This window comes from Callorhinus ursinus, unplaced genomic scaffold (genome assembly GCF_003265705.2).
Source record: "Callorhinus ursinus isolate GAN/ISIS: 27379988/994484 unplaced genomic scaffold, GSC_fseal_2.0 scaffold29, whole genome shotgun sequence".
NCBI classification, from domain to species: Eukaryota; Metazoa; Chordata; class Mammalia; order Carnivora; family Otariidae; genus Callorhinus; species Callorhinus ursinus.
Genome location: NW_027397091.1, coordinates 6,402,740 through 6,414,853, shown reverse-complemented (window position 1 = coordinate 6,414,853; position 12,114 = coordinate 6,402,740). Strand labels below are relative to the sequence as shown.

The window sequence follows — 12,114 nt, the reverse complement described above, 5'->3', positions numbered from 1 at the left end:
TGTGTGTGTGTGTGTGTGTGTGTGTGTGTGTGTGTGTGTGTGTGTGTCTCTCTCTCTCTCTCTCTCTCACTATATATGTAGCTCTGTATCACAGACCAGCATGTAAGGCTCCAAAGTAGAGGTAGAAAGAAAAAGAAGTCAACACTAAACTTTAGTGAGCTTCATACCTGATGTTATAAATTCTGTATGTAATCAATATTTAATAAAAACAATTTAAAATCATTCAGAAAGCAGGCAGCCCCAAATTCAGGTAAATCTTCCAAACTGCAATACTGCAGGAAAGAAGGTATTGAAGGTTGTTTTCTTTCTTTCCATAAAATTTGAAGACCACCAATGGTTTGACCAGACTTATAAATTCCTCTTTACCAAGAGTCACCCTGAAGCTAGAAATACAATGGCGAGGGTAAATAATCCAAAAGTAGTTCATCTGGTCTCTAGATAAGTATTTTCTATTTTAGGAGTTGATGCCTACACTGATAAATAGCCAAGTTGAATGAGACATAGATAATATATTCACTTTTGTGCCATTACAGGAATTAAAACATATTCTGAATGCCTACTATGCATGCAATAGGCCTAAAACAAATGTTCTGAACTAATGTACAGTCAAAGGTAGTCATGATGAGAATCATGGAGAAATAAAGCAGGTGTTCAAGATAAAACCAGAGAAGTTCCAGCTCCCAGGTCTAGATGTTTCCAATTTTTAACATGGGAAGAGATTATAAAAGAATAAGATTTCAATTCAGTGCAAAAAACCCAAAAAAAACTGTCTCTTAATACAAGATACCCAACAACCAAATGTTCCTAGAGTTGAACTTTTTAAATTTTTTAATAAAGGACAGAGGGAAAGAAGAAGAAATTCTCTTTGGAAAGAGGGCAAAACTAAGGTAAGGATAACCACCCCCTGGTGACATGTGGGGCCCCGATTCCAATCGGATCCTATTTTGAGGTGGGAATGGAAAAAGAGCCCATATACTATATTAGCTGTTTTAGGACCCGAGTCCATCCAGAGCCTTTGTAAAATCAAGCACATGGCATTTACACCACTTCATATAGAGAAATTTCTTCTTGGAACTTAAAATATTTAACAACTTGTTTTTTTTTTTTTTAAACTTTTGCATCAAGTGTTGATTTTTGCTAAGCACATAATTCTTCATGTATAATACGCCGGTGAAAATGATCTATTTCTTAAGAATAACAACTATTATGCAGAGACAGCAAGCAGTCCAGAAAAATGTAATAAAAGCTAAAAAAGCAGATGTCATGTCTGCACTAATTTAAAGTCCCTGGAGAATTATTTAGCAACCCCCTACTCCAACACTGGTTTGCCTGCTAAGTAAGACATGGTTTATGAGTCATCCATGGGAAGCAGTAAAATAACAGTGCCCTTGACTAAAAATAGGTAGGGACATTCAATAATAAATCTACTTTCCTGATATTCTTGGGTCACCATTAAATACTGATCACTTAGAGAAATGTGATTCTTCTCTCCCCACATAGAAAGGCTGGAAGAAAATCAGCCACAGGCCCCACTGGACGATAACAGAGTGTGCCGAAGGACTTGCAATGTGGTGGGGAAAAAAATACCATTGTCTTCGAATACCCAGAACCTGGAGTTCACCTATCAGGATGAACAGTCAAGTTGGTTATCTTTTTCATGTGTTCACTATAAAATGACTTCTTGTCTGTTGAAGTAAGAAACGAGATATATATATATATATATATATATATATATATATATATATATATATATTTTCCCAAGTGTTTCCCTTGGACAGCAATTAGAAAATAGGAATTTGATTAAGAGGTCAGAAAAGAACCATCTCTCCTATCCACCAGGATCCCGGCTCTAGAATGTAGCACTGGTAAGTTATAGTTTATAAATAAAAAGAATTGGCCATATAAAGATATCTCTGGCTCCCATTTCAGAATTCCTTTAAAGATTTATAAAATGGAACTCTAGAGGGGCACTGGGAGAATTTATTTATATCATCTCCATAGGTAGTTTCCCACAAAATGGACAGTAGATTCTAGCTGACAATGAACACAGTTGTGATTTTTTTCACATCTGTGGGAATCTCCTTAAACAATACTTACATAGGACTGAACACAAGTCATGCACTTCTCTGCAGAAAGAACTGCAGAGAACAGTTACTTAAATAATACCTAACTGCTCACCAAATGCAGGCAATATTACCATAGACAGCAAGTAGAAAATCTTGTAAAGGGTGAAGTGGAATGAACGAACTAGAATTTGGAAAATGCCAGGGCATTAATGCTCCACTGCATGAAGGAAAGGGTCTATGAATCAGTTTTGAGAGGCATCTCAGATAGTACATCAGTATGAATCAAGGAGGATTCACTGTATAGAAAGTTCTAGAACCCCACAAGTAGAAACTCTACCACGATGTGCAGAATACTCACCAGGCAGCTCTGGATGGACTGCGAGTGATGTCCACTCAGTTAAACCCACAGCACCGTCCTCTGTGAAGCAAGCAGACACAGACCAGAGAAAAATCAATATAAAGGACCTTTAAGATTCTCATGTAAAGAAATAGCTTTTTTGCACTTCAAAATCAGAATCTATAATATTAAAAAAACACATTAGAAAGGCACAATAGTGACATTAATTTCCAAATGAACAACAAAGTTACAGTCATCAAATCAGAAATATTACTGCTATGCCAGCCTACAGGGTTTATACACCCTTTTTACTATGCTGATCTAGTCAACCTTTTGTCAAGATAATTAGAGCAACCGAACAAGGCCATCTAAAATCTTTTAGAATATAATGATCTTTTCCTGATTAACAGGAAAACATCCTTAGATGAACTGTAATTTTAAGAAAAAATTTGCTCTTTCAACAAAGAACAGTGCTGAACACGAAAGATTTGCATCTATCTACAAAAAAATATTTTTGCTGCGTGTTTTCTGTTGTCTTTGTTAACAAGTTGTTTATGTAGAGTCTAGATTGGACACTGAAATTTTGGTTTGGTGAAAATTTAGATTTTGAGATCCTTCCAAGATGGGGTTGGCGGCACGGGGTGCAGGGGCGGTTCCAGGTAGTATCAGAAGTATACAAAAGTTAAGAGGAAGACCATTTGCATTTGGGAAGAAGGGCAGAGGCAGAAAATTTGACAACTGAGACATGGGAAAATGATGTCTGTAAAATTTAAATTGGGATATCATGAACATCATCATCAATGTGTAGAGATTTCTACAGTAGGGTCCTACGTCGGCTGGTACATCCACAATGCAAGACTAGGCCATTAAAAAGAAAGAAGCGCATAGCCAAACTATGGAAAGAGCCTAGATGTCCATCAACAGATGAATGGATAAAGAAGATGTGCTGTGTGTGTGTGTGTGTGTGTGTGTGTGTACATAAAATGGAATATTATGCAGCCATCAAAAAATGAAATCTTGCCATTTGCAACGATTTCATGGAACTAGAGGGTATTATGCTAAGCGAAATAAGTCAATCAGAGAAAGACAACTATCAAATGATCTCACTGATATGTGGAATTTGAGAACAAGACAGAGGATCATAGGGGAAGGGAGGGAAAAATGAAACAAGACAAAACCAGAGAGGGAGACAAACCATTAGAGACTCTTAAACTCAGGAAACAAACTGAGGGTTGCTGGAGTGGAGGGGAGTGGGAGGGATGGGGTAGCTGGTGATAGACACTGGGGAAGGTATGTGCTATGGTGAGTGCTGTGAATTGTGTAAGACTGATGAATCACAGACCTATACCCCTGAAACAAATATGTTAATTTAAAAAGATTAAAAATAAATTAAAAATAAATTTAAATAAACATTGAGGTATTAGGTTTAAAAATATGAAAACTACTTAGCAAAGTGGAAAATGTTTATGATGCAATTTAATTGAAAAAACAGGATATGACAAGTTCTACAGTATGATTATGTCTATACTGAAATTATGTATGGCCACAGAATAGATCTAAATGGGAACATGAGAAATCTAAACATTTGATTGACTGGAATAGCAGAATCATAAGTTGATTTTTTTTAAAATGACGTATCACTTTAGATTCTTGGTTATACAATGTAATGTATGCACTATTTTTCTAAATGGAATGACAAAAAGCTAAAGGATTCTTGCTTGGTAAGTTTCTTGAATCCAGGCTAGACAGTGTGTGGCTAACATCACCAGATTTAGGAAATTAAAAAACAGGGTTCCCAGTTAAATGTGAATTTCAGATAAACAATGAATTTTTTTTTTATTTTGGCTGATTTTTCTAACTGTCCTGAAAATATTTCACTTCAAAGAAAATTAAATTCTTTGTCTGCTTTTTTTTTTTTTTACTGTAAGTATGTCCAGTTAAATATGTGGAATAGGGGCGCCTGGGAGGCACAGTCACTTAAGCATCTCTCAGTTTTGGCTCAGATCATGATCTTAGGGTCCTCAGATCAAGCCCTGCGTAGGGCTCCACGCTCAGCAGGGAGTCTGTTTGGGTTTCTCTCCCTCTGCCCCTTCCCCCACTCATGCTTGAGCTCTCACTCTAATAAATAAGTAAATCTTTAAAAAAAAAAAAAAAAAAAAAAGAAGTGAACACGGATTTATGTGGACAGATATAGAAAAAATCAGGTCATAGTATTAATTTTTTAAAACTCTAGTACAGTAGTATGTGTACCATGACACCACTGTGTTAAAACAAACCTCACAGTCTATGTATAAACACTGTTAGATGCAGAGAATATATTTGGAGGGATAACAAGAAACTTGAGTTTGGTTGCCTCTGGAGAAATGGGACTGAAGGGAGGTAAAAAAGAAAAAAAAGAGGGCACCTGGGCGGCTCAGTTGTTTAAGCCTCAGACTCTTGGTTTAGGCTCAGGTCATGATCTCAGGGTCCTCTGAGCCCCAGCATCAGGCTATGCTCAGTGCTGAGTCTGCTTGTCCCTCTCTCTCCCCCTCTGCTCCTCCCCTTCCCTGCCCCCTCACAACCTTGTGCACTCCCTCTCAAAATCTTTAAAAAAAAAAAAAAAAAAAAAAAAAAAGGAAAGAAAGGAAAGGACCTTTGCATTTTAATCTAACATTTCACCATTATGTAATCTTTTACCATGAAACCTATTCCTTTTACAATTTAAACTGAAAGAGAAAAGAATCCAATTCATCCCTCTCTAGAGGAAAAAAATCCATTTTAAATATACAGAATTAGAGAATATCCAGTATCATGTACATTTACTGATTTAGTGAATATTTACTATGACCCATGTTCTAAGCATGGATTGTATCATGTTTAATCCACATAAGAACTCTGAAATGTATATACTGTGATTAGTCCCATTTTATAGAAAGCTGAGAAGTGACTCTTCAGAAACCACACAGAGCTGACATTCAAACCCAGGCACCTTGACCCATGTTTAGCAACCATGGTACTACCTTCCCTCTGGCACTTAGCCTTTTTTCATATTACATTTATATTGTAATGAAGTATCATAGAAAGTACTGAAAACAATCAAGGATAACCCCAGCACCTAGCACAATGCCTAACATGTAGTGTGTTCAGTAAATCTTCATTGAACAAGTGAATAATTAGGTGGACCGCCTACAGCTGGGAAATTAAACTACATAACTACTTTCTGCCTCCTGAGACTATGAAACAAGCTGAGTTCTAAAAACACCCATTGATCAATGACCCTACCATTCCATGCTCCTCATTTTCCGAAACCACTTGCCACACAAGTCCTCCTGTAACAAAAGACTTGAAAGACTGGACATGTTTTCCTTTTCCTTCTCTAATCCCCTAGTAACTATCCAACATAAAAGTGATGCATCATTCCATAAACCTTTCTAGTTTTGTGCATGAGTAGGATACTGCAACATTTGAGAAAGCCAATGACGACGTACTTACCCATCAAGAAGTGAAATGGTATAAACAGTTTGTCGTAAACTACTTAGCTATTGGCATATGTTAGATGAACTACTATAACTGGCTTAGTGTTGCAATCATATATGAATCAAGGCTTCAACTTACTTCCTTCTTCTAATATTACCACTCTAGGTGTTAAAGGATACAAATGGGTCCTTGGTAAAGGAGAGACTGTGCATGCAAGTGAGTCTGTGTAAGTCTCTGGATGTCTGTGTTTATGTGTATCTTTGTGGATGCTTTTGGTCTTTCAAAAGTGGAATATTTTTCTATAACATAGAAACCTAATAAATAGACAAAAACCCAAATCCTAGAATCCTTTTGGTGCTGATAAACAAAAGCTGGTTTTCATTCAACAAGGGTGCCAAGACTATTCAATGTGTAAAGAATCTACTCAACAAATGTTTCAGGATAACTAGATAGCCACATGCAAAGGAATGAAGGTGGACTCCTACCTCACACCATACACAAAGATTAGTTCAAAATGGATCACACATGTAAATATAAGAGCTAATACTATAAAACTTGTAGGAGTAAATATTTACATAAGTAAATTTACATAAGTAAATCTTTGTGACCTTGGGTTAGGTAATGGTTTCATAGATATGGCACCAAAAGCACACACAATGAAAGAAATTATTTGACTTCATCAAATTAAAAACTTTGTTTCAAAGGTCACTATCAAAAAAGAGAAAAGACAACCCACACAATGGGAAAAGATTTTACAAATCATTTATCTAATAAGGGACTTGTATCCAGAGTATGTTCAGAACTATTGCAACTCAACAACAAAAAGAAAACCCAATTTTAAAAATGGATAAATGATCTAAATAGATATTTCTCAAAAAAGATATACAAATACACAAAGAGATGCTCAATCATCAGAGTAATGCAAGTTAAAACCACAATAAGCTACTACTTCACACCCACTAGGATAATTATAATCAGAAGACAGATTACAACAAGCATTAGTGAGAATTCAGAGACATCAGAACGCTCATACATTGCTTGTGGAAATAAAATGGTGCAGACACTTTTGAAAGCAGTCTAGCCGTTCCTCAAATGGTTAAACAAAATTACCACATGGCTCACTAACTCCATTCTTAGGCATACACCCAAGACTAATAAAAGCATATGTCCATATAAAAAAATTACATGCTGGGGTGTGGGGGGATGGGTTGGCCTGGTGATGGGTATTAAGGAGGGCACGTTCTGCATGGAGCACTGGGTGTTATATGCAAACAATGAATCATGGAACACCACATCAAAAACTAATGATATACTTGTGTGGTGACTAATATAATAAGATAAAATTTTTAAAAAATTACATGCTGTTTCACAGCGGCATTATTCATGATAGCCAAAAAGTAGGAACAATCCCAATGTCCATCAAGTGATGAATGGATACACAAAATGCAGATAAAGACGACGGAATTTTAGTCAGCAATAAAAGAATGTGACATGGAGATGTGTGACATTATGGATAAACTTTAGAAAGCATACTACTAAAGGAAAGAAGCCGGTCACAGAAGACCACATGTGCTAGGATTCTGTGTACATGAAATGCCCATTCTAGGCAAAACCACAGAGATACAGAGCCGATTAGCTGGTGTGTAGGACTGAAGGGGCAGGGAAGACAGGGAAGCACTGCTCGTGGTTGTGAGTGATGGAAGTGTTCTAAGGTTAAACCATGGTAATGGTTGCACCAAAACCCACCGAAATCATACATTTTAAGTGGATCATCTTTATGGTAGGTAAACTATTTCATTAAAGTGGTTTTTTAAAAGGTTGCATTTCAGTGAGTCCGCCTGTGAATATTAGCTGGCTTCTTTCAAAAATGACAAAGCACTTATTCACAATCTTCAAGGGAAGCCAGTAAGTGGTGAATATATACACTTCTAAAAGATTTGCTGTCGAAATTCTCCACAGGATTCCTTGTGATGGGAAATACACATGATCGTATTTCACCCTCACTAAAGAGGAACACATGCATGGCACCGCTTCCAAGCCATAACAAAGGACTAACAGCTCACCACAAACCACCAGTAATGAGAGATGCCTCAGTGTTTGCGATATGGTCTTATTTCAAAGCAACAGGGTCGCTGGAGCCCAGGGTGAAGCTTCTATTTCCCGGTAGAGGGAGAAGAAATTTACAAATCTTTGAGGCCAGTTTTGGTAAATCTACAAACTGAACACAAAAAGGACTGGCATTTAATACCCTCCCCGAGATATTCAGTATTGAGATTTCTGTTTTCAAATGAAGAATGGCTGGGCGAGACTGAATCAAAACAGCATCATTTCACCCTGATCTGCTATTGAACATGGAAATGATTGTTTTGTAAACAATGTTTGAGAAGAGTCATGTCAGTGAGTTTGAGCAGCCTGACAAACCACCTCAAAACTTTGTTGCTTCAATCAATATCTCTCTTGGTTCACATTGTGATCTCAAGTTCACAAGAACGGCAAGAGGTCAGGACCCAATGTAGGAGCACCTTCCAAGCCTCTGCCGTGTCCGATTTGTTAACATAGCTTTAGGCAAAGCTAGTCACGTGGTCAAGCCCACACTTAAAGGATGTAGAAACAGGCTCACCCCTTGCTGGGCCAGTGCACCCTTTCGGGCGTGGGGGCAGGGACGGGAAGACTTTGTGGCCATTTTTACAATCGGCCACAGCATCGTGCCCCAACACGGAACACACTGCCGTTACTGGTCCATGGAGAAATGTTTTACAATTTCATTAGTTTATTATTAATGGTGCAGCTTACATGTAAAATACAGGTAATTTACAATGGTACATGTGGAGAGAAGGTGCGGTGCGTGTTTATTAGCACTTGTCTTCTCTTCATGGAAAATAGTGTCTTTTTTTATTGGACTTAAGTATATCACTATAAATAGAGTTTCATAGCTATTTACTACAGTCATGTTACCATAGTGCCATACAGTTGCTTTTTGTTTTTTTTACCTGTTACATTTTCTTTTTAAGCAAATATATGGACATGGAAAAGATGAGTAATAAGTTGAGGTGAGAGATTTGGCCAAATCCATAAAAGTGGCTCATGAATAACCCAAGTTTAGCACCCTGTCGGGTAGGACAATGCTTCCCAAACTTTAATACATATACAAATCACCAAGGTATGTGGATGAAACACAGATTCTGTTTGGGATAGGTCTGAGGTGGGACCAGAGACTCTGCAACTCTAACAAGCGGATGCTGCCGGTTCGCAAACACGCTCAGAGTAGCAAGCAAGTAGAAGGGCAGAGGCCTGACCATCAGATAAAGCGGAGGGCAGCCTTTACTAGCTGTGTGGTCTCCAGCAACTGACCTCACCTCTGAAACCATCTCCTCCTCTGTGAAATGCAGGTCATATTGGGACCCACCTTAGAAATCTGGGTCAGGGTGAAAGGAGAGGAGACATAAATCAGGTACCTAGGAGGGTACCAGCCAGGTAGAAGGGCCCAATACTGGCTTTGTCTTCTTTCGTGGTTAATGACTTCCAAGTCTTTGAACGGAACTGCAGGTTAAGAAAGGTAAACGGGCAGGCCAAAAGGACATTGCGTTAGCCCAGAGTGGTACCTTGTCACAACACTAAGAGTAAGTGGATTTTAGAAACATGATATGTCACCAATGCAATCATATTTGGTATTTTTTTTGCAAATTGACATTTGAGCACCCACTGTGTGCCAGACCCTGCTCCTAGCTCTGAGGACAGGACGGTGAACAAAAAACTCCAGGTCCTCACTGAGCTCACACCCTCCCGTTCTCTATCTCCCCAACACATCCTCACTCCTCCGGGCTGTACCAGGAAGGCTGCTAATCAGCCTGATCTCACTACCTACATGTTTAAACGATCACCTTGGGAACCTGTAAGATTTGAGCTGGCTGCCAACATTTAAAAATTGGTGATTTCATATACATCTCTGGAGCCTCAGCTTCTCTTGGAAATCTGGAAGATTTGACATCATAGACCCAGAGTGCTGCAGGTAAGGCAGCTGCAGCTGAGAGGCATCTGTCCCTTCTAAGAAGGTCTGGGTTCTAGTTCCCGCACACTTTCTCCCCCCACCCCACCTCTTCCACCCAGACAACTCCCTTCCCTATGTTCTCCTGCTCCCCTTCTCCTCCGAGTTTGTGAGCCTTAAGTTAAAGACACAGTCAGTAACATTGATAAGCATGGAAGGAAGGGGCTTCCATCTCCCTGTTCTGCATATTCTTTTCACCATCATGCAATAAATGTCCCGCAAGAGAGCAATTTAGCATCCCACTGAGTCTATAACTGCCAGTTTGAGAAACCACTCTAAACTCTGTCCAGAAAAGTTAACAGCTCCTATACCTGTCACTTACTGTGGCTAATCAGCTTTAAAATCTATAACTGGGGGCTCTTATAGGAACTTATTAGGAGTTTATTTTTGGATTTTTTTCCCTAAGTAATGATAACCATTTGTAATTACCCACCTACATTCTTTTGGCTGGTTTCCCCTGTGTACTGGTTTTCTAGGCCTGCATAACAAACTGCCACAAACTCCGGTGCTTAAAACAACACATATTTATTAGCTCTTAGTCCTGTAGGCCAGAAGTCTGGCATGGTTGCTGGGTTCCCTGTTCAGCGTCTCACAAGGCTAAAATCAAGGTGCCTTCGAGGCTTCCTTTCCCAAGGCTGAGGAATAACTGGTTTCCGAGCTCAGGCAGGTTGTTGGCCAATTTTATTTCCTTGTGGTCACAGCACTGTGGACTCACTTCCTTGCTGGCTATCAGCTGGAGGCCACTGTCAGGTCCTAGATGCCACCCCCACTTCTCGCCACATGGCCCCCACCATCTTCAAAGCTGGAGGTGGAGAATCTCTTTGAATCTTTCTTCAGTCCTTTATAGGGGCTTAACTGATTAGGGCAGGCCCATCAAGGATAAGCTCTCACTCTTCAAGCCAACTGTGCAATGCAACATAACCTAACCACAGGAGGACATGGCCCCAGTCCTGGGGATAAGACAGGGTGCACGCACCAGTGGGTGGGTGCCATGGGGCCATCTTGGAATTCTGCTTACTACACCTAGTAATCGTGAGCATGCATTTGTCTCTGCATGTGGTTTTTTTCTCAGGCTGAGAGCTGAGGTCATGTCACAAGAGAAGCTAACCAGCCAGCAGAGAAAATCTGTGAAAGTTAAAACCAAAGAGTATATTTTTTTTTTTTAACAACTCTGCGTTCATCACTAGAGCTGTTAATGTTCTTAGGATTCCACTATTTTACCCCAAGAATACACGGACTCGCCAAATTCCAAATCTACAGCAGAGGTTTCTCCCCTTTCACTTAAATTGAACCATTATGAAACTAAATCTCTAGAATATTGACATTCTAGAAAGAGGAGGAGGAAGAAACAAAGATAAAAACAAGCACATACTTAGTACCTAGGGGGACAAAAAAAAAAAGTTTTTAACACAAGTGACCAAAAAAATAATGCCATGGGCTGAAATTTTTTTAAATTACGTTTTCTACATGGTGTCAACCAATTTAACTGCTTTTTCAATCAGCTGACTTATTTGTAAGTTGCATAGAGGCAACCTATACAAAACCTTACTGATACCTAAAGGAAAAGGATTGAAAGCCTACTTCATACATCTACAAGCACAAGACATGTTAGTTTTTTTTTTTTTTAACAGACGAAAAGGAAACTAAGAAATCTCCCTTTGAAAACACATTAGGTTAGAGAGCAAAACAGTAAGAATAGTAGTAATAATTACCAGTTAATGAGAAATTACTACGTCCAGGTATTGCTTTACGTGTATGAACTCATCAAATCTCACCAAACTCTATAGGTAGAAACTTCTTACTGAAGAGGACACAAAGGCATAGAGCAGTTATAGCACTTATCCAGAGGCACATGGCAAGTGAGCAAAGGAGCAGGACTTTAAACCCCCGATGATCTGGCTCTAGCGCACTTCCTTTTAAGTGTTGCATCTGCCTGTGCACCCATCTGGGCTTCCAGCGTTGTGAGACAGGGGCGCTTTCTGCACCTTCTATACCACACAGGTGGTGGCTAAGTGCATATGCACTGTATTCAGATAGATCTGGCTCATGGCCATGGCCAAGGGGCAAATGGGCACCGCCACCCTGCCAAGGGGTGTGTTTCTATCATTTGCATAAAGACACCCTATGTACCAGTAGCAGCCTTATCCAAGGAAAGCTATGAAATAACCCAAACATTCTGCTACCCCCAAGATCTTTATTTGAAAGGTGGG

General features: G+C 39.2%; 1 protein-coding gene across 15 annotated transcripts in view; it reads right to left on the bottom strand.

Moving 5' to 3' along the window:
* The window catches only part of PLCB4 (phospholipase C beta 4), a 414,054-nt gene that overhangs the window by 255,115 nt on the left and 146,825 nt on the right, over positions 1–12,114 (bottom strand). For all 15 annotated transcript variants that reach the window (XR_012374116.1, XM_073878371.1, XM_073878370.1 and 12 more), the window contains one exon: positions 2,425–2,484. The gene's annotated coding sequence lies outside the window, so the exon portion shown is untranslated. The remainder of the gene's footprint in view (positions 1–2,424; positions 2,485–12,114) is intronic.